This window comes from Chelonia mydas, chromosome 10 (genome assembly GCF_015237465.2).
Source record: "Chelonia mydas isolate rCheMyd1 chromosome 10, rCheMyd1.pri.v2, whole genome shotgun sequence".
In the NCBI taxonomy this organism is placed as follows: domain Eukaryota; kingdom Metazoa; phylum Chordata; order Testudines; family Cheloniidae; genus Chelonia; species Chelonia mydas.
In genome coordinates, this window is record NC_051250.2 from 52637092 (window position 1) to 52661240 (window position 24149).

At 41.1% G+C, this 24149-nt stretch overlaps 1 protein-coding gene and 1 long non-coding RNA gene across 3 annotated transcripts in view; one reads left to right on the top strand and one right to left on the bottom strand.

Moving 5' to 3' along the window:
• RORA (RAR related orphan receptor A) overlaps window positions 1–24149 on the top strand; it is a 539784-nt gene that overhangs the window by 384837 nt on the left and 130798 nt on the right. The window lies entirely within an intron of this gene.
• Window positions 13119–24149, bottom strand: part of LOC122462189 — a 45175-nt gene continuing 34144 nt past the window's right edge. The window contains exon 3 of the long non-coding RNA XR_006284597.1: window positions 13119–13229. This is a non-coding gene — a long non-coding RNA (uncharacterized LOC122462189). The remainder of the gene's footprint in view (window positions 13230–24149) is intronic.

A 24149-nucleotide genomic window follows, 5' to 3' on the forward strand; every position in this document is an offset into this window, starting at 1 on the left:
ACCCCTGCCCCACCCCTGATCCCCCTCCTGCACCCCCAGCACCACCCCAAAGCCCTTACCCCCTCATGCCCCAAGCCCCTCCCCCAGCCCTGATCCCCCTCCTGCCCTCTGAAACCCTCGGTTCCAGCCTGGAGCATCCTCCTACACCCCAGAGCCTGCATCCCAGCCAGAGTCCTCACCCCCTCTCACACCCCAATCCCAATTTCATGAACATTCATGGTCCACCATACAATTTCTATACCCAGATGTGGCCCTTGGGCCAAAAAGTCTGTCCATCCTGTTCTATGCTATGAGTAAAGAAATACTCTAAATGCCCGCATTCACTTAGATGACAATAATAATAGCTAACACCCACTGAGATGAACTGGGCAGTTCACATTTCCCAGAACCTACAGTTTCAGGCTCTTTTGAAACTCAGACAGCCATCACTGCATCTGTTACGCTGAGCTGACATTTTCCTAACTTTCCTTACCACTATAACTGCTTGAGACCCCTTTTAAAAAATAAACCTTGAAAGTCTGAAGAAAAAGAGGCCACCATACCTCATTTTGTAATGCTGCCTTTTGGCTCAAGCCAAGCCATGGAAGTGTAATAAGTGAATACGGTAGCATTTCACCTCCAGCGCCTTGAATTCACTTCCTAACCATATTCAGTGAAAATTACTTAAGTGGCCACAGTGCAGATACTTGCTGAGATGTCTCCATACCACCACTCAGTTTTTCATGGTTGGTGATGCCTACTTAGTGAAGTAGCCTGTCCTATATTGGTTCAGAGTCAGAGCTTGTGTACACTGGGCAATGTATTGCAGAATAATTCTAGAATAATTATTTCCTAACAAGACCCCATGTGGATACTCCTGTTCTAGAATAGGGATGTTACAGTGGGTCTTGTTAGGAAATAATTATTCTGGAATAACGATTTCCAAATGTAAATAAGCCCTTAGTTTTCCAGTGGCAGTTGTGGAATATTTTTAAAAGAATGGGTGCTAATCTGAAAGAGCATGAGCTCCTGTTCAATAGCTAAAGCAGGTGAAGACTATGTGAGCCTCACAGGATTTGGTTAACAAAAGCATTCACAAACCAATCAAGCAGTTTGGTTAACAAAGATGGAAGTGAATCAATCCCTGCAGGTTTGGTTAATGGAGTTCCCCACGCAGCTCCTTCCTAGCCCCATAGATGCTGCCTCTCTGTGCTTTCCCTGTACCATCCCCACAATAAGTTCTGGCATTACTCCTACACCAGTTTTCCATTAGGCTCTGACTCAGAAAAGCACTTAAGCATTGATTTCAGTAGGATTTAAGCACATACTTAACTTCAAGCATGTGTTTAAGGTATGCGTTCCTGAATCGGGTCCTTACTATCTTCAGCCCTCAAAGGATGTTAAAAAGAGGGCATGGCTTGTCAGAGAGTGAGGGAGGACAGCTTTGTAGCAGGCTCATCAGCGGTCTAGATATTCAAATAATCTTAAATCATAGTCACCAAACTTTTGCAAGCAGACTGAGGTTTTCAGTTCTGTTTGATTCAAAAAGTCAGGCAATTTATTGACTCTAGTCCTCTTTCTTCTTCCATGTGTCCCTCTTATACTATACATGTTACCATACTGTCCTCATTCTGGTCACAACATTGGTGGACTTCCCTGTCTTATGATTGTTTCTTTAAATGTAGTAATTATGTAATTGTGCTAAAGGGAAAAAGAGAACAAAGGATTCATCTTTACTGCTCAGACTTATGAATACCTAGTACATAAATTACACTTTTGCTTACTTTACACTGTGCTTTTGTGTGCCAACTAGAGTAAGTAAAAATACACTTTCCTTCACAGAGTGGGAACAGGCAGAAAATTGATGGTTAACAGTATCTGCTGTTAGTGACTATGCCTCTAGAGAACAGGTGACAAACTGAACCCTGTCCCTTGGGGCCAATAAAAAAGCTGTTTGGTCCCCTGTGTGTAACTTCCTAATAACTTAACTGGGCAGCCTTAAGAGCCCTTGGAGGCTTTTCTGCAAGCACGCTCCCTCTCTTTGTTAAGAATGCTTATTAAAAATGGTTTTATAATGAAGTTGCCTCAAATAGCAGCTACTTTCCTGTTTGTCCTTGAAGCACTGTTTGCCCTGCTGAAGAATCCTAGAGACAACTATCTAGGGCTTTTCTCCTGGTTTAAAACTTTTTTCTAGACTTTGATTTCTTGTGGGAGCCAGGGGACACCTGTTCTTCACCCGCTGGTTATGTAAGTTTAAGTTGTTTTTGAAGCTGTCATAGGGAAATGTTTGGTTTTAGTGCACTGACCGGTAATCAATCAGTTTTATTCTCGCCCAGGTACAGTAGCCTGTCAGTGGTTGGTTTGTTGAGAAAGAGAGAGTGTGTGTGTAAAAGCTAAGTTATCTTCTCTCCATAAATAGGTAAAACACTGAATACTGGGGCAGAAATAGTGAAGCACACTCCTTCATGCATGAACTGATCCTTTTGATTAACAGAGGATTCCTCCTGCCAGCTAAGGAAGTGGAATCAGAGGATATTTAAATGATTGATTATTAATTTTTTTGGTAAGCATGAGGCTGGGAGCATAATGACAGCAACTGGGCTTGGATGTGTGGCTTTCATCAAGGATAGCAAGACGTTCAGATGTGTGTTGGGACCCTGCTATCTTCTATTCTCTACACAGCTGCTATGTGTTTGAATGAGGGTAGGCTCCTGGTTAGACTTCACCTCACCACCAGGCAGAGTTGGCTTCAGACATTAAAAGTACTTTGTAGTTTCTGCAAGAGTGGCACATCAGGCAAGCCCTGTGCACAGCCTAGGAGAATTCAGGCTGAGTCTGCTAGAATTCCTACTTGGGACTCCAGCTACAGTGCAGCCACTTCTTACTTCTCCAGCACGTCTGCTGGTATATAGAGCAGCATCTAGCCATGTATGACTTTTGGCTCTGAACATTGGTTTGCTACCCCCTCTTACGGTGCTTTCTGATAACAGGGATCTCTGGTGGATGCTATAACATGGATCTTGTTTGTCTTGTCTGCAGAGCATCAGATGCACTAGAGTAAGCTGAATAGCGACTAACAAACTGGGATGCAGATGAAGTTTGGCAAGTCAGAACTCTAATCCGCTTCTACCAGAGGAATTATTACTATTAGTATGTCCCTTAGAGGTACAGTTTGGCTACATATGGAAATTCAGGCAGGAAAAGTAGGTGAAATGAAACTCCTAAATTGTGCAGCATTTTATCCATAGGTAAATTCTGACCCACTCCTCAACTCTAATACACACTAATGGAGATTATAAATTAATAAGATCCATTTCTGTTTCACACTTCATTTATTTCACTGTACTGCTGTGTGAAGTGTATAATATGGGTGTATACCTTTTCTTCAATATTGTCTTATTATTGAAAAGATGGATTTGGAGCTGCTATTTTAAAGACGAATAGAAAATAGCTGATAACTTCTGGCTATGAACTCCTAAGCTGCTGGAAGCCATTATTCAGGAAGATGTTCAGAAAACAACTAACAGAATTAATTTTACACTGTCTTCAGCCTTAGGTAGTAAATGCTTTAGGAATCCCTTCCATTCTGTAGTCAATTGCCCAAAAAGCAGCACTGTTTCTATTGTAAGAAGTCAGGGGCCATTCATTCATTGCACAGTACCATGGCTGTGTGGTACCTGTCTGCCAGAGTAATCTCTCAAAATACTGCACTGACACTGTTGGCCCCTTCTTCCTTTTGTTTCAGTAATTCCTAGGGAAGCCTGCTTGATGTGAAACACATTGAAGTGGAGCCTGGACATCACTTATATCCTGTGCTCTGCACTCTAGCAGAGAAACTGAGGGCCTGATCCAAATTCCATTGAAGCCACTGGAAAGACTCCCATTGACTTGAACGGGCTTGGATCAGCCCCCAAAACACCAGCAAGGAGGTAACTTTTTAAAAAAATTAAGAGTGTCTCCTAGCTTTAGACTTCATGCTGTTCTTGTAGAAATGAATGTCTCCACCTTGGTACTCATAGCAGCCGCACACAATTTCAGTATTGTGGTTAGAGAAAAAAAGTATGTGTGTTGGGAGGAAGGAAGGGTTGAATTCAGAGTTCAGCATAGGTGCTATTCTATATACTTTAAAATTCTAATCAAACTCTGAAAACACCTGAGTTTACAAGTGGCAGGCGGTCACGGGGGTTGAAATACCATTTCCAGCTTGAAGGGTTTGCTAGTAAACGGACAGTGTGGAGTTCTCCAAATCTGTTTTTGGCATTCTTGTTCCTTTGCAGTGTGACCACTGTGAAAACTAATAGGAAGCGTCAGTGTTTGTGGCTTGCTGCTTTCATAACTAGCTGAGGGAGGTTGAGCAGAGTACAAGATGGCATGCTGTGGTTCTGAATAGTCCCAAGTACGCCGGGTAGCTTTAACTTCACAGGCAGAGAAATGCCACAACACTGAACACAGATGTATCAGTATGGTCTCAAAATCCTCGTGTTCTCCTTGAGCCTAATCCAGTTTCATTCAAGTAAGTGGCAAAACTCCCATTGACTTCACTGCTGCAGGAACAGAATTCAAGTGCAGATGTGAAACTGACTTGAGTCGACCAAACCATTCACATGGCCTCCTTTTTCACCTTTGTGTAGGGATGAGTCTGAGCTGTTACGTGCACCTCACATCCAAGTGCACAAGGGGTTTGGTCCATTATAAAATTATGGGCCAGACAAAAAGTTTGGACCCAGAAACCTACTGATTCTTCTCCTACAGAATACGAGCTACAGCCATTGGAGTTAGTGGGAGTTGCTGATATCCTCTGTGGAAGGATGAGAACAGTCCATCCTCAGGGTTTCTTGCACTTGGCCTGTCTCTAATTTTATGCTTCTTCACAGAGCTGCTCTTTGTCAGACAGCAGTGCATTTACTCACAGTGCGGAGGAAAGGCTTTTCCAACACTTGCCTTTATGTTGTTTGTGGGTTATTTTGCTGCAGTAAACTTAACCTTATAAAACTTCTGGAAAAACTAGCACAACAGGATAGGGATGACAAGAGCCATTTGATTTCTGCCTTATACACTGATGGAGCAGGGATGATTATGAAAGTTCAACTATAATGATTCTCAAACAAGGCGGGTCAGACAGACTGCTCCCAGATTGGTCTCTGAACAAAAAAAAAGCACATTTTATTATCTGAATTCTGAAACCAATGGCTGTCTTCATATAGCAGTATGTCGTTAGACTTACTGTCAGACTTGCTGGGAGGTTGGCTGAGGCAGGAGCGTATCCAAGCTGGAGCCGGGGCTGGCTAGCATGGAAACAGGCACGGGCTGGAGCGAGAGCAGGAGCAAAGACCAGCTGGAACATGAGCAGTCTGTCACAACTACTAAACGATGGGAGTGCTCCCAGCCAGACAGTGATGTTGAACAACTGGAGAGACTGCTCCCCTTAGGAGTCTACATACCTGCCTTGGGTTTACCTGGGCGGGTCCTCACCATGGATTGGCTGAACCCTGATTGAATAGAGAGGGGCCTATCACAAGACCTGCAGGCAGTTACCTCTGAAAATTCAACACACTTTCTGGTTCAGGAATGACTCGTCATGTTCAGGGTGGCTCAGGGATGACTCATCACGCTTGCTCCCTCCCCACTCTGAGACAGCTATTGAACCTGACAGGTTGTTTTTTCAATGTATGTTGATGTCTAACCCTCCTATTGGAAGCTGTTGCAGCCATTCTCTGTAAATATTAACCTGAAATCGCTTAAAACTTTGTTCTAATCAGGGGACACGTTCTCTATGAAGCTAACCTAGAGGGCATCACTGTGACAGATCAGTTAAACTGTCTTATGATTCCTATCAAATATAGACTAGAATTAATATTGAGAACAAATGACATAATCATATGAAATCCTTGTCTTTAAAAGCAATTTTTACTGGTCATGATTACATCACCCACTAAGACAATTAACGTGTCAAAAGCAAGGTTATTAATGCCAGCACAAAAGGAAGGCAACCTTGGAGACCAGGGAGGGTGTATTTGGGTAGGAAAATGCAAAGGATGAACAGGAAAACAGGGACTGAAACAGTTTAGCCACCAAACTCTATACAATCCTGATGGAATCTGGGGACAGACCCCCAGAAACACCATGGAGGGGTGGTGATAAAAAGGAGTATATAATGATAAACCCAGCACAAACAATCCAGCAAAGTAAGAACAGGAGTGAGAGTCAGATATGGAAACTATGAAAGAATCAAGTCTTTGATAGGCTGAACATCTGAAAGAGTCAGGAGGAAGACAGGAGGAAAATGGTCTCTGGAAACCTAAGGCTGTTACTTCCATACAACTGATTCAAGATGTGCTTACAGAGCTCTTGCTGTGTCTAGGCCATGTGTTTTACAGACTTTTTGTGTGTTAATCTGATTTTCTCTCTTGCTTTGAGACCATTTTAGTGTTTTGCTTTTGAGGTAAAAGGTCTCTGTGGTACGTTCTTCTCATCTCTTGTGAGAGGCATTTGGGGAGAAAATGGTGCATATCCTGGAGTTCTTGGTTGAGGCAACTTGGCAAGCCCCTTAAAAGTGTTGCCCTGGTACAGGCTGCAGTCAGTAAGGGTGCAGTGAATGCCTCTGAATGGCAAGTGACAGGAATAGTAGATCAAAAGTTAGTGACAGATGCTTTGGCCTAAGTTTCCAACAGGGCCCCGAACAGGCTTCTATATTTGCATCCATGATTTAACATGTAACTTGGGAAGATGGACACCTACTTACCCAAACTGCATGCTCATATGTGATAACTGCATGCAAAATTCTGGGCACAGGTATACTGGTTGCTTTTAGAAAATATGGCCATCAGTGCTACTTTAGTATAGATGATTCCTGTGACATTTTAATAGCAGTGCTTTAACATTAAAGCAGAGGGAGAATAAATACCGCTGTTCTCATATTATGACAACTAAGTGTTAAACACACAAAACAAAGTCTAATTTTTCTGCAGTGCTATAATAAATCCATTTGGGTCAATTGCAAAACACAATTAAAATATAGTTGTTTTGCTGGTGATCAATAACATATTCATCTGACTTCTAGAATAGAGTCACAATAGTGAAATAAGATTCTTTCTGAATATCAACTGATCTCCCTGTGTGGTATGATTTGTTATAGCTTTATTTTTTAGCTAATTTCTCTTCATTTTTTAAGTATTAAAACATCCATTCATGCACTAATCATCAGCTGCTCTAGTATTGCAAATAAACAAAATCGCCTTGATTTTCAACCTCGGTGAGATGTAAGACAATGTCTGAAGACTACATGAATTATCTCACTGTTCGTATGAGTCTATAAGAAATTTCATTGTATTATATACTGTAATTAACATGGGTATTTTACAAAATTGGATTTTCTGATACAAACATTATTGAATTCCATTACATTCAAATCCATAGTACAACACCAACCCTGGAAGCTTTTGTTCCAGGTTGAATCCAGAACAGGAGGGAGTCGTATTTTCTGGTCACAAATGTTAGAAGACCCCTCAACAACTAATTTCTTCCTATTATAGGTAAAAAACCTCACAAAAGCAGCTCACAAGATTTTTTTATTTTCCTGAACCTAAACCATAGGTCCGATTTGGCCTGAAACCCAGATGGTCACCTTGGCTCATCTTCATGAAGTGCATTGGTGTCTGGTTCTGGAATTTGGTGCAACCTTTAAGAGCAATATGCTCCCCTTCCCACCAAAACCAGGTTTGTGGGAGTAAAGGGATTGTATCTGGGATTTTGGAACACTGCTTATCATGAGCATCTGACTCCCATTGAAGTCAATGGTACAACTCTTGGTCCTGTGACATTACAGTCTGTGTCCCCTCAGTTCTTCAGCCTGGAGTACCTTTTACACTGCTTTGCCGTGAGATCAACCACTCCTGGTCTGCTCAAACACGGTCTGCTCAAACACAGTCTCCTGCATGTAAATTACTCTCAGCTATGGCCCACGACTCTTGAATTACACTGCAGAGCAACACCAGCAAATTTCTAGTCCCAGGCTTTCTCGTAGAAATGTGCATCTGGTACTGCCCAGCCCTCTCCTGGACAACATAAGCTTGTATAAAGTCCGTCATTTATTATTAGAAAATGATATGCACAAATCTTGTTATCTCAAATAGAGTTTCCCACACATTTCAATCCAAACGCACTGGTCTCGATAAAACAATAAAACAAGTTTATTAACTACAGAAAGATAAATTTTAAGTGGTTACAAGTAATGAGGCATAAAAGTCAGAATGGGTTACAAAGAAATAAAAGGTAAAATGCAATTAACATCTAATTTAACAAGGTAAGTGAATTCATAGCAAAAGTCTTTCCCACCTCATTTTTTAACACTCTTACATGCTGAATTCCTTTCTGCTAGGATCCCTCTCCAGTCCAATGATGCTTCCTTTGTCCTTCAAGTGTTGTTGGTGCCATGAGTAGAGATGAAAGACGAGATATCCTGGGGCATCTGTTCTCCATTCTTATACCTTTTCCTTTTTTTTCAGAATCATCTCCAGCTGGGGTTTGGGAGACAGAAAATATGTGGGGATGGGAGTCTCAGACTCTTTCTTTGCCCAGGTGTAAATTTCTTGCTCACACCCTTTTTCCTGACAAAGAATGGCTGCTTAAACAGGTGATAGTCCAATTGATTTGGGTGACACCTGGCTGAGGCCTTTTGTCTCTGAGGAACTGGTTTGTGGCTGCTTTCCCAGATTTGAAATATGTCTTAGTAACATCATACAGTAGAATCTTATAACTTTACATACAATGTTGCCATACATATTTTACCAGAACAATACAAATCAGTAAATATTGAGTTTTCAGATGATACCTTGCAAGGCAAAGTTTGTACAAAAGTTGTTATGGTCTTGAAAAAGGGTGGACATAGGGATACAGACTGTCATCTGTTACCCTGAAGGAGTAACTCCAGAATGCATAAGCAATGGAATAAAGATGTGCAATGTATAGATCAGTGGTTCCCAAACTTGTTCCACTGCTTCCACTCCCAGCAGCTCCCATTGGCTGGAGCAGCGAGCCACGGCCACTGGGAGCCGCAATCGGCCGAACCTGCGGACGCGGCAGGTAAACAAACGGGCCCGGCCCACCAGGGGCTTTCCTTGCACAAGCGGCAGAACAAGTTTGGGAACCACTGATATAGATCATATATTAACTTCTGTATTTTTTCAGATGGGGGAGACTGGAAGTTTTGCACATACTTCCATTAACTACACTGAGCCACACACAAAAATAACTAATTGTTGCAGCTGGGATAAATAATACGTATAGAGACTTTTTTGCTCTCTGGTCAGGCATCTAGAGTGCTAGTTTCATGTTGCGAAGTGAACAACTACAGTCAGCTGCAGTAAGTTATTTCAGATACTTGTAACGACTTATCCAGCTGAACAACAGAATGGACACACCCTCGAAGCACACTTCCTCCCCTCTCTGAAAGGTTTACCACTGACTTCAAAAGGCTGCACACAACAATGGTGCTAATCTAGCAGTTTTCTGGAAATTCAAATCAGACCTCCTTTAATCTCTGCATGCACCGTGCTCAATGGAGGCAGGGGAGCACTCTGGGGTTCTCAGATTTCAGAAAACCAGAATGTGGACTGAAGCCATTCAGAGATTTCCTTCTAGATATAGTAAGTGACCAACCTTCCCGCCAATTGTTTATCTTAAGAAGCTGATTCCTTATCTTTGTTATTGCTACTTTACAGATATGAAGGTGTGATATTAGCTGACTGTTGAAACAACTCTCACAGATAAGAGAAGCTTCCTGTTCCAAATCTTAACATATCTCTTCCTCTGGCCCCCTTTTCCTTTCCCCTCCCTCCATTGTCTGCATGCAGATGGGAAATTTATGTAGCCTACCATACTTACTCCAGCTTTGCTTCCATTTGAATTGAATGAAAATGGACACATGGGAAGATATAATCCTAATTGCCCTTAAAGGACAAGGGTGGGCTTGAATGCCTTGATGAGAAACATACTATATTAACTAAAAGAATATTTAGGGAAACAAATTTTGCAGCTTACACTTGACAACATCATCTGTCATCAAACATTCTCCTCATCCCATGTTAATCTGCTGTTGTCCCTTGACAGGATAGCAGATTGTACAAGGTAGTTTAAAATAGGAGTTCAGCTTCTGTTTTACAAATCAGCTGCTTTTCTTTTTCAAATGGAGGGATTCAAGGAGCCCCTGGAGTGTGCACAAAGTTTGGCCTACAGAAGCCACAATGTATGTAACCATTGTGACAAAGTTCCTCCTCTACCTTGGTGGGTCTTGCACTTATTGGCAGATTTGCTCACCTTGGAGCTTCGCAGCAGCCCTCAGTTTGGCCGTTTTCATGAACCCACAGTCCAGGTCAACTCCTCCTGTGTCTGACCAGGAGTTGGGAGGTTTGGGGGGAACCCGGGCCTGCCCTCTACTCCGGGTTCCAGCCCAGGGCCCTGTGGATTGCAGCTGTTTAGAGTGCCTCCTGGAACAGCTGTGCGACAGCAACAACTCCCTGGGCTACTTCCCCATGGCCTCCTCCCAACACCTTCTTTATCCTCACCATAGGACCTTCCTCTTGGTGTCTGATAATGCTTGTACTCCTCAGTCCTCCAACATTATACATTCTCACTCTCAGCTCCTACACCTCTTGCTCCCAGCTCCTTACACGCGCACCACAAACTGAAGTGAGCTCCTTTTTAAACCCAGGTGCCCCGATTAGCCTGCCTTAATTGATTCTAGCAGCTTCTTGATTGGCTGCAGGTGTTCTAATCAGCCTGTCATCTTAATTGTCTCCAGAAGGTTCCTGATTGTTCTCGAACCTTCTCTATTACCTTACCCAGGGAAAAAAGGACCTACTTAACCTGAGGCTAATGTATCTGCCTTCTGTTACTCTCCTGTAGCCATCTGGGCCGACCCTGTCACATCATATAGCCAAACGAAATCTGAATTGCCCCTTTTTTATTAGATATGGGCTAACCAGCTCAAAATAATACTCAGCTTTTGCAGTTTAATCCTCCCCCCAATCCCCAGTGCACACTTTTCAGTTAGCTTGGTTTTTGTTTTTAATTATGTTTCAGTTTTGTGTCTCTGCACTCATGTTGCAGTCAGGAGCAGAAGCAAAACAGCAAACTCTTGCAAGGTTTCTAGTGCTCATGAGATTTGCAACCAAATTCTACAGGCATGATATGGTCAGATATTTGAGTGCTTGTTGAATCATAAAGAATCTTCTAAAACTTTGGAGGCTCACCCTTCATGAGTTTGTTAGAGCATTGTGAATTATATTCCTGTTTCAGGGGCTACAGTCTGGCTTTACTCTTTTATTAAGTTTCAGAGTAGCAGCCCTGTTAGTCTGTATCCACAAAAAAAAAAAAGGAGTACTTGTGGCACCTTAGAGACTAACAAATGTATATGAGCATAAGGTTATGCTCAAATAAATTTGTTAGTCTCTAAGGTGCCACAAGTACTCCTTTTCTTTTGTTAAGGACTCACTCCCTTCATTCTCTTCAATACGCATTGTTAAGATTTGTATCTGTTTAGATGGAGGTTTGTACAAGAAATCTAATTTGGCCCTGAACAAAAGACTAATATAATTTTGCCTCTATTAGCATAATAGGAAATCCAGGGCGATCATTAAGGTACAGCTCATCCAGTCCATGTATCCACAAATAAAACTATCAGTAACTGGTCATTTCCCACCTCTGATTTCTATGATTCTTGGCCCGGGAAATCTGGATTCTATTCCCAGTAAGGCAGAAACTTGCAAAACGATGTTGGGCAAGCCACTTAACCTCTCTTCCTCAGTTTCCCCAAGTGTAAATGGGGATAATTATCTATCACACAAGTGTTACAAGGCTTAAATATTTAAAGTGCTTTGAGATTATCAGATGGGAGGTGCTATGGAAGTGTTTAAAACAGAATAGCAAACAGCAGAATCAGTGGTAGGCCACATCAAATATAACAAGCTCTTATGAACGGAATGTCATTTGGGACATTGGTGCCTAAATTGAATATGGCTCTTAATTTTTTAAAAGTCACTGGGCCAGATCCTTTAATTTCAGTGAAGCTCTGCCAGTTTATATCAGCATCTATACCACTAGCTGTAACTTGATTCATCCACCACTTTAATCGAGGTGGATGGTGAAGTAATATGGTTGCTTTTTAATGCAACAGTCTCAGCAAGCAAAATGAATCTGCTTCTTAATTTTTCCTAGAAAAAACATTTCCATTATTGTACCCATGATTTCAGTGTGAGAGTCACATTAATGTCCATTTTCAGAGTAACAGCCGTGTTAGTCTGTATTCACAAAAAGAAAAGGAGTACTTGTGGCACCTTAGAGACTAACCAATTTATTTGAGCATAAGCTTTTGTGAGCTACAGCTTATGCTCAAATAAATTGGATAGTCTCTAAGGAGCCACAAGTACTCCTTTTCTTTTTATTAATGTCCATTATGTAACTTTGCTATGCATTACTGCCACTAAGCAGCTGTCTAGGAAAACACATGCTTCAAAATGCCTCTCAAGGAAATTAACATGGTTTCTTATCCTCTGGGCATATATAAAAGGCACAGCACCTCCACTGTCCCATTGTGATGAAAAGGGAAAGGCTATTGGACTACTTGCCTGTTCTCTCAGTTACACACTGCTTCTCCCATCTGTAAATTATTAAACACTAGAGAAAAGAATCTGATCCAGTGCCTGTTGAAGACCGTAATCAAGTCCCATTGATGTCACTGGTGCAGTGTTTCCCTTTGTGCACCAAATGCATAACTCTAGATTCATTTTTTTCAATTTGATGAACAACAGACAACATAGAATAACCAGAGTAGCTTGCAACATGCCTGCATATGTACCAGAAGAGAGAGATTTCTCAGGGTACGTCTTCAAATAAAAGATTTGTTCTTAAACTGAGTTAGCTAACACGGTTGAAAATAGCAACAACTCTGCTATTAGCTCTGGTTAGCAGCTTATGTTAAAGCCTATAGTGGAGCCTGGAGTTGAACTAAAGCTGCTAACCTGAGTTAAAAGACTTCACTGTTATTTTAACCCAAGTTAGGTAACCTGAGTTAGGAAGACCCCTCTTTTTGCAGTGTAGACATACCCTCAGACTGAACAGGAAAAATAATCTATGTTGCTGACCTTGAATTAAAGGCCATTATGGTATCCACTTGTCTCGTAAATTTTCTGGGTTCCACGTTGCCTAATGTGAAATTTGTGTCAGGGATGAAATAGGTTGATCCAGGCATTTTTCTGTAAGGAGAAGAGGCCACCTGTTTAATTTACATATTTGGAAAATAGTAATAGAGAAACTATATATAGTTTGCATGATTCTTCAATTCCTCCTTCACTTAGGGCCTGATCCAAAGACTATTGAAATCTGTGGATAGATTCATGTTGACTTAAATGGACTTTGGATTAGGCCTCCAGTAGAAGTAATGTTTTAGCGTTAATAATAATAGGAGTAAGAAGTATTGTGCTTAGTGTTAAGCAGCCTCTGCTTTGTGCTTCCACTAAATTTTCTGCATAGCAAGATTTGCCTGAATAGGGAATCTGCTATTTGCAGTGTGCATCCAAAGCGAAAATCCAGCAGTGTGAAAAGTCTTATAGCAAATAAACCATGCTACAGATTTGAGCTAAAAATTTCAAACTTAGGTTTCTAAAATTAGTCATCTGAACCCATCATTAGACAGCCTGAGAAAGTGTTAAGATCTAAGATTTCTTTCTCAGAATGTTAGATATCAAATTAGATTAGTAAAGAACTAATCTACTAGTTCATCTAGTCCATCCTGCTGTCACTACAGTACAATATAGGTGATGTTTGTACATTAGATTATGTGAATGAGATAAGCCAGAATTAGGAGAAATGGATTGGTTTAGTTATTTGCAGGATTTGGCTTTGGGTTTAGCAGACAGCAGTTATAGGTTGAATTATTGAGTATTAGTTTGACATTGGCAACTAGATGTAAAGTTTCAACACCCACTTAAAAGCTTTTTTGTTTGTTTTTTTGTTTTTTGTCTGGCCTCCCTCCAGCTTCCTCTTCAGCAACTGTCATCAAATACACATGTATTATAGGATCAATACATTTTCAGGGTGCAAAATTAGTTTGTCCAAAGTGAAAAACCAACTTAATCCAAAATACTAATTTTAAGTGGCATACCCAAAAATAACACTTAATAATAATTGTTATTTCATAGCTGTGTGATAAATCCAGCAGACATTTTTAATTGACTATTTTAATAGTCTTAGCACAACTTAGTCTTTTGTACTTTTAGCTTCTGACTCAAGGCAATTAAATGGGCAACCTCTTTGGTTGATTTTATCAAGAAATACGCTTGCCATATCTTTTGTTCATATCAGTCTTCATAATTTTTTTTTCTTGGCAACTTTTGTTACACTAACTTACAGCTATAGGGTGATAAAGACAAGGGGAAAAAATCTTCCAAAAAAGGAAGAATTGAAGCTTATTTACCATTTATCTGCCTAGATATTTTGTGCAGATCCTTTGTATTTGCACTGATCATGCGGTAAGTAGGGAGAGAAGCAATAGGTTCAGCTGGGGATCATTGCATGCAGCAAGAAGTCGCAACAAAAATGGAGAGGTAGCAGAGTAAAGAGGTAGCAGAGTAAAGGCTCCATCCTACAAGGTGCTGAGTGCTCTGGCCCTGATCCAGCAAAGCACTTAAGCTCATGCTTAACCTCAAGTACAACATAGACTGTACTTAACTTGCATACTTAAAATTAAGCATGTGCTTAAGTGCTTTATTGGATCAGGGCCAAAGCCCTCAGGATCTTGCAGAATAGCACCCTAAGAGCACTGCTGTAGGAATCTTCCTAGAACAGTAGCTACAGTAGATTTATATCAGATACTTTTCATAATCTTAATACTCTGTGGTTTTTTTATATTCCACTATCACTTATTATATAACTTTTCCCCATCCCATTTTCATGGTTGTGCCAAGAAATCCACTTTTGTTCTCCCTTACAAGAATTTTACCACTAGAGAAAGAAGATACTTGTAAGTGTTGGACAAAGACATATTGATTGGCATATAGATAAGAGGAAGACTATAGGCCCAGTCTGGAGCCCAGTGGAGTCATTGTCAGAACTTCACTGAGAGCAGGATCATGCTCAGTAGCAAGCTACTATTCTTAACTTCTCGCCTGGCAGCACAAATTACCCCTTAACATGTTAGCATACTCTGTTTTAGTCACTGATTAACTTTTTTTAAAAAACTGTTTATTAAAGGAATTCTCATGAATAGGAGAAAAAACAAAACCTCATGCAGTAGGGACTGGTTTGCCATTTGTGTATAATATAATGCAGTCTTCCCAATGCGTGTTGATACAACCTTTATATTGCACTGCTCCATAGTGCATTCTCTCTAAATATTTTCCATTATAACGTACAACCCTTCTGTCCTAAAATGCTTTTAAATAAAAATACTTTCCAAAAGTATCCTTATCCCAATTTTCTTTAAAGTAAAGATAGTTCTATTACACCCTCAGTAGATTCACCACAAATGTAAAAGGCGGAATTTCTCCACTCCCACTAAGTATTTTGCTGGCGAGTGTGCTTGTTATACAGAGAAGCCATTTAATTCCAGCCATGTGTTTCATGGAAACAAACATGTACAACACATTGTATTTCTATAAAAACACAATCTTATTAATTGGCAAACGTTTTATGTTTTCATGACAGTCATCTTGAAATTGGCAAGTTAACTGTATCGGAGCATTTTATGATGTAAACTTAAACTGCCATATCATGTGTATTTAGATAGGAAAAGGTCTGAAGTCCCACACTCAAAGGAGGAAAAATAAGGCTCTTTTCAATTAGCAGACAGCGAGAAATTTAAGAGTGTTTGTTTACGAGGCTTCTATTAAGATAAGAGGAGCTCTTAATCTGAATATCCTGAGACATTAAAAGACAATAAGGAGGTGGCTTCAATGTCAAGACAAATAATTCATTTGTGCTTACTAAGGGCTGGCTATAAATATCAGTGCTTCCTGGTGGAGCTTGAGCTGTCTGTGCACATTTAACTTCAGCACTCAGCTCATGCATTACAGAAATCGCTTTTTTAAAAAAAAGGAAACTGGGGAGAAAATGGCTCTACATGACTCAACACCCTGTAGGCTACTGGAGCTGACTGATCTGAAGGACTGGAGCAAGGGGTTTGGCATTGCCTAACCATTGGGGAATTGTAACTGCAGGTTCTTGGATCAGATTGTAACAGGCTGAAAAGTTACTTTCAAAGTGGTTTGTGTCTGCTAGAACAGAAAGCCTGTTGGGTAACATTCTTAGCAACAAAGTACTGTGTCAGTAGGGTAGAGCATGCTGAATGAACTGTGGTTATCAATAACTGGTCCTTGTTATGGGGAAACTACAACAATATCAAAGCTTGCCATCAATTCACTGGCAGATATTTTCGGTATCAGATTGGTAGAGAGTAAGTAAGAAAAGTAAAAGATGCATATAAAACAAAGACCATGCAAGAGGAATAACAAGGAGAAATTTCGTCTTCACTGCCATAAAAAGGGAAATATTTGCACCAAACAAAAATAAAGCAAAGCCACATGTTTTGCATTAATATTGTTCAGTGTCCAATGTATTCCTTTTTACAAGTGCAGCGATAACATTTTACCTCAATACTGACTTTTTTGGTACTAGAGAAGGCAAAGAGAATATTTACTTGGAAAATAAGAAACTAAAATCAGCTTCTCTTTTTTAAACTGTTCTCTGTTTGATAGTGCTGATGTTACTAGTCTGATTACATTGTCACAGGATGTATTGAAAATGCATGTACAACACTGCAAAAATGCATGCATGCATAAATGATTTTGCATAAATTGCACATGCATATATTGTGATTGTATATGCAGTGATGGCCATCTAAACATGGCAATATAAATTAAAGCTCTAGCTGTTAGCCTGTACAAGCATTTACTTTTTGTGTGGGGAATTATGCATGCACATGGTCAGATTGACTGAGCTATATTTTCACTTAGAAAATGTACAAACATTTTCTTATGTATGAGGCATTTTATGCACCACTTCTCTCCATAATACAGTGGATCAAATCAATGTTTTTTTCATCCCTGGTGAGCTGGGTTTAAATAGAATCTTTAAGTCTTCAAATGAAGAGTCTGTGGTACCTTCCTGTCTTTATTCAGTGGATGTTTGTCCTGATCACAAAACCAAAGAGAATTTAGTATAGCTGCCGGGGGGGGGGGGGGGGGGGGGGGGGGGGGGGGGGGGCATAGGATTGCAATCACATAGATCACAGCTCATGTGCACTGAGTAGAACTTTGTATGAAGAGCTTGCTCAGCACCTGCTCAGGGCTCATGGGCCTCATTTGGGCAACTAGTTCCACGTGGAGTCTGATCTGAAGCCCATGTGGCTACATGCGAGTGGACCCTGGTTTCCTCAGGGCTGCCAGTGACTCCAGTGGAGCTCTGTGTGAGCCCAGAGCTCCACCCACATGGAACAAGCTGCAGGATCTGAGCCTTACACTCACTTCCGTGAGCACCATGTTTAAACACAACTCCCTGGAAGTTTAACTTCTGTCTTTGTGTTCATCTCCCAGCACCTCAAACCATAGTTAATGATAGACAGCCACCTTGCTGACAAGCTTAATGTTCCATGAAATCCTAGCCCTCAGGGCACATGCTGGTTATTTATTGTTACACACATAAACACAAAGCAGATAGTAAATTTGTCAATTTCAGATTTAGGTGACTGAAATGGGTGTTTGAAACTCTGATGGGGTAGTGAATGTTTATAGACATTGCCTAGCAGCCATTTTTCATTTAATGGTACTGCTATATACTGTAGATATACCCCTGGATACCATGCAGTAGGCTCCACCGACGGTGCTTTCTTGCAATTGTTTGTATTTGGGATCTTAAGCATTGGTGTTTGGGTTTAACTTGGGAAGGGGATCTCTCATGTGTCAGTATTAAACATCACTGAATTTTAAGGCATCACTAACGATACATTTCAGAGTAACAGCCATGTTAGTCTGTATTCGCAAAAAGAAAAGGAGTACTTGTGGCACCTTAGAGACTAACCAGTTTATTTGAGCATAAGCTTTCATGAGCAACAGCTCACTTCATCGGATGCATACTGTGGAAAGTGTAGAAGATCTTTTTATACACACAAAGCATGAAAAAATACCTCCTCCCACCCCACTCTCCTGCTGGTAATAGCTTATCTAAAGTGATCACTCTCCTTACAATGTGTATGATAATCAAGTTGGGCCATTTCCAGTACAAATCCAGGTTTTCTCACACCTCCCCCCCCCCCCCCCAACACACACACACAAACCCACTCTCCTGCTGGTAATAGTTTATCTAAAGTGACCACTCTCCTTACAATGTGTATGATAATCAAGGTGGGCCATTTCCAGCACAAATCCAGGGTTTAACAAGAATATCAGGGGGGGGGGGGTAGGAAAAAACAAGGGGAAATAGGTTACCTTGCATAATGACTTAGCCACTCCCAGTCTCTATTCAAGCCTAAGTTAATTGTATCCAATTTGCAAATGAATTCCAATTCAACAGTTTCTCGCTGGAGTCTGGATTTGATGTTTTTTTGTTGTAATATCGCAACTTTCATGTCTGTAATCGCGTGACCAGAGAGATTGAAGTGTTCTCCGACTGGTTTATGAATGTTATAATTCTTGACATCTGATTTGTGTCCATTTATTCTTTTACGTAGAGACTGTCCAGTTTGACCAATGTACATGGCAGAGGGGTATTGCTGGCACATGATGGCATATATCACATTGGTGGATGTGCAGGTGAACGAGCCTCTGATAGTGTGGCTGATGTTATTAGGCCCTGTGATGGTGTCCCCTGAATAGATATGTGGGCACAGCTGGCAACGGGCTTTGTTGCAAGGATAGGTTCCTGGGTTAGTGGTTCTGTTGTGTGGTATGTGGTTGCTGGTGAGTATTTGCTTCAGGTTGGGAGGCTGTCTGTAGGCAAGGACTGGCCTGTCTCCCAGGATTTGTGAGAGTGTTGGGTCATCCTTCAGGATAGGTTGTAGATCCTTAATAATGCGTTGGAGGGGTTTTAGTTGGGGGCTGAAGGTGACGGCTAGTGGCGTTCTGTTATTTTCTTTGTTAGGCCTGTCCTGTAGTAGGTGACTTCTGGGAACTCTTCTGGCTCTATCAATCTGTTTCTTCACTTCCGCAGGTGGGGGTATTGTAGTTGTAAGAATGCTTGATAGAGATCTTGTAGGTGTTTGTCTCTGTCTGAGAGGTTGGAGCAAATGCGGTTGTATCGCAGAGCTTGGCTGTAGACGATGGATCGTGTTGTGTGGTCAACGATACATTATTGGATAATGAACCAGGATGGCAAGCTCACCTGAGCTGAACTGAACTGGTGACATAGAAGTGGAATACTTCTTCTTCTTTGTCTCCCTGAAAACTGCTGATTTTCTTGGTCTGACAGAATAATAGAGTGAAAACCTGGATTCTTAGCCTTGGCTAAAGGGCTGGGAGGAAGTATCGTGAGATCTAGCAACGTGTCTCTCATTTAACATTAATGGGAGCTGTGCCACTAACTCCCAACTGCACATTTCAGATGTACTCTTTCGTATCAGTGATGGACAAACCTAAAAGGTACCAGATGGAAACACCCAGAAGTCCAGATGGTGGTGATCTCTGAATAGGGCTGGAAATTTCATAGGGGAATAATGGTTGTTCACCATTTGTCTTTTTCTTCCACAAGTCTCCTTGCTTTTTTCAAACACCAACATATGATCTGACCTCTTAGAGCTAGCTCAAAAGACCACCACCCAGTTTGTGTCAATAGTAGCTGATGCCCAGAATAAGTGATAGTCCTGCAAGAAGCAGGCTGGTCTCTCCCTTCCCTCTCCTCCCCCACAGAGTAAACTAGGGTGACCAGATTTGCAAGTGTAAAAAATCGGGGGTGGGGGGTAATAGGTGCCTATATAAGAAAAAGCCCCCAAAATCAGGACTGCCCCTATAAAATCGGGACATCTGGTAACCCTAGAGTAAACTGATCATATATTCAGTGTGAAAATATGGGACAGCCTGGGGGGGGGTCATGACATCTGCACAAAAGGAGCCAACAAGGATATAGTTTATATAGATGTCCAACAATCCTTTAGTACGCTATGTCTCTGAGGAGTAACTGCAAAATCATATTGATATTGCCTCATTCAGAATTAACCTGTCATTAAAGACTCCTGGTGAGAGGTACATATAAGACACACTTTGCATACCACTTTACCAGAGCAAGATTTGTTATTTCAGGTTATTTCATCCTTTCTCCTTTGCTGTCTTCTTTGTATTTCTATTGTATAGGATATCAGGCACAAGAACACCAAACTTGCTCCAAAATATAGCAGAAGTGGCTGGAGTGAAAAGATATTTCCACAGGCCTATTAATTTTACCATAAGTTGGATATTGGCATACTTGTGAAAAAAGGGTATTTTAATGTCATTGGTGTATCATAGAAAAAGCATTTTCCTTTGGGGTATAGGATGGCTATTGAAATTAGGGAAATTACATGATTTTCTCTTGTACACATTTCAGTCCTAAACATTGTATTCCTTCACCACACTATATACTTGTTGCAAAGGTTCACTTTATGACACTGTGTTGGTCTCTGTTAGTCTTTAATTAAAGACGATCTAACAGTTGTGAACCAGGAGGCTAGAGACATCTCAGGTATTTTGATTCCTCTTATCTTCTGTGATTTCAGGAGCTAAAATGTGACTTTTCTAATTTGATTGTCAACTACCCTCAAATTCATAAATACCATACGTGTTTGATAACCCAAATTTACTGCAGCTACCTTAGAGAAACCCAGATTCATAACAATCTGACACTGAAAGTACGAAACAAAGTGCATTTTAAAAATGTATCTTGGAGAAGATTTCAACCAAGCCTTCAAGAGCTTTGTGTAAACCTCATGATCAATTTTGTTAGCTATTGAATATTGTGACCTGCACAAGAGTTTTTGTCTGGTTATTCAAGGGTCAACTGAGAGGGGAAACTCAAGTACAGAAATATAATGTTTCTCAGAGTTCTAACTAAGTGGAATATAGCTGTCTTTCCATCTGGGTTTTACATGCTTACTTGCAGATATCTGCTCTACGTTTGACTTTTATGTTTCCTTTCCTTAACAGTACATTCATTTAATCCAAAAGTGAAGACGTTAAATGGTAAAAAAGTAGGAAGAGTAATTCTACTTCACATAGAATCCGAGAATTTGATGGTCCAAGATCACACAGATGGCAAAAATGAATCCAGGATCCTTCTCTCTCCACACCCTACATGAAAAGCTGATGCACAATGCCGATGAGCCTCTCATTTTACATTGTTATTGCAGTGATATAACCAGTTGAACCTCTCAGCAAAGAGGCAACAATATTTTCCTGACAATCAACATAGTGTTTCCATGTATAATGAAAGTACCAGTTTTATCTCACACTCCAGCAGTCAACTTCTTGTAACCTACTGCCTAAATCAATTACCTCTTAAATGTGAGTTAACCTTCCCATGTGATCCTACTTTCCCTCAAGATTCATTGTAACCTCGTTTGCCTATCTACACTAAACCTATTGTTTCATACCTAAGTTGCTGTACTCCGAGATTTATCCAGCTCTGAGTGTGCTGTGTTGTGTTTCCATTGATGGGCATCCCCATTGCCCAGGCATCTGTGCACACTATCTCCTGTGCACATTGATTCTGCTCCACCCTACTTGTGTCTGCGTACAGGAGGGCAAACAGCATGTGCTCATGATTTTACTTTCCTTTCCCCCCCCGACACTCTAGTTTGTGGGAGCACATTGTTCTGTAGCTCATCAGGCACTGCAGAACGATTAGCCACAAAGTTGCAGCATCTGAAAGATGATTAGTCAGACAACATTAACTTGTGTTGATGATACTACTCAGTGAATTATGAGTAGTCTCCAAGGGCACTACGTCTGCCTGCTGCTTGCCTTCTAAAACCAGTGTCCCCAGAGTCTCCTCAATGGTTGCCCACTCTGGCACATATATCCCCCATCCAAATTCCAGAGAGAGACATACAGCTGTTGAGTACAATCGAACCATGGCCCACTTGAATGTAGCAGTTCATGAGAACTCTCAGACCTTCCACATGCACGCCTGAAATCTTCCAAGCCTTTTTCTGAGATCGGACTGCAACTCTGAAAGCATCTTCATTCAATCCTGAAGCACGCTGGAAAAAATTCTGGGCTAATGCTAATGTCCCAAACCAAACACCTGATTACCAACCCCACAAAAAGAACTTTCAAGCTTCAATCTACCCTGGAAACAATGGTCCACATTGAATCATTTCAGAACATCACATGGCAGAGGCTGTCATCTTTTTACATCACTTGAAGATGAGAGAGAACACCCAGTATGATGATGGACACCAATCACAAACTATGGACCACATTATAAATGAATGCCTGCTTTGATTGTTTGCTGGTGGTATCTCAGGCTAGTGTAGCCACTTTAAGCCAACAGGAGAGAGCTCTCCTGTCAACTTAATTAATCTACCTCCATCGAGGGGCGGCAGCTATGTTGGCTGGAGAAGCTCTCCTGCTAACATAACGCTCTTCACACCAGTGCTTAGGTCGCTGTAACTTATGTCACTTGGGGGCGTGGCTTATTCAAATCCCTGAGCAACATAAATTATACTGACATAAGTGGTAGTGTAGACATAGCCTCAGACTTAGACCATCCCACTTCCGAAACTATTCACTGGCTCACTAATCTGGATTTGGTTCTTTGAACATTTTTTTCATATGGCAAGAGAGGTGATTAGCAGAGTCCCATCCTTCTCTGGCTCAAATTCACCAGGGAACTTAAGATCTCTCCTGAACCAGAGTTTTGTCTGCATATTACCAGGTGCACTGAGCCATTTGTAATGGTGCTTTAGAGTGTGCATCAGTTATTTGAATATTAGTGGCTCCAAAATAAGTCCCTGTCTGCTTCCTGGAACAGGTTTATGTTTTCAAAAGAAGCCCAAAGTTAAAATCATAAGCCAGTTTGCTTGTTCTAAACCATTATCCCACAAGTTGACCCCTCTGTTCAGTTAATCTTAGCATGGTTTCCTCAAAGAATGTGATAGGATTTTTTTTCTGAGTACTCTGCTATAAAAACCAGGGCCTATCTACACTTCAAGAAGACACACTAATGTGCTGTAGTTAATGCTGTTTTCATTTTTGTACCTTGTTCATCTCTAGGTATCTAAGAGTTTTATATGGAGGCAATGAAGTTGTATCCCCATTGTACAGATGGGGAAGTTGAGGCACTGCGAGGCTAGATTACTCGCTCAAGGTCACACAGCAAGTCAGTGGCTGATGTGGGAAAAGATCTTAGGTCCTATGCACTGCATGACGCTACCACTGTAGTAGATGCTATCCAGGTGTCCATGCATAGGAAATACATGACTTTATAGCTGTGGTTTAGCTTAAAAAAATGCTTTTTCTGTGGCAACTTCATGCATGAAGTAGCCACAAGATCTGACCTTATCTGGGCTAGGCAAATGTTCTGAAACTAAACCCATTATAACTGTGCAGGTGTTATCCATGTTGCGACCCTAGTACAAAGCTCCACCACTGTTTTGAGCATCTTGTCAATGAAACCTAGTCAGAGCAAATCCAATGGACACGTTCTACTGCTGCAGCCATGGGAGTGGCTCCCACCCTGGCTAACTCCAGTGCAGCTGCACCAATAGGAATCTTTTGTAAATGTATCTAGGGTAGGCAAGGCTAAAGCTAAAGTGGTAATGCACACTACTGTATATGGTAGTTTTTATATGTACTCCCAATGGTCTGTACCTAAGACCTCACTTCTTAAGGAAACTAGTCTTTCTGTGTGCAAGGATTTCTCCAAAGTCAACTCAAGTGCACAATTTTTGAGGGGAAAAACAAGCTTGTAGAAACTTCCAGAGGACGTTTTCCATGAAGCTAAGGGCTTGTTAACATGCATCAGCAGGGTACATATGGACAGTAGGAATGTGGCAGGCTAGTGCAAGGTAGATTCACACCTTAGTTTGCTGCAATCTAATTGTTTGTGTAGACAAGATGTAATTACTCTGACAGCTTCTGTTACGCTTAAGATCGCTTTAGAAGGCTAGCACTGGAGAGACATGAAAATGAATACCTTTCAAAAGGCTTTCC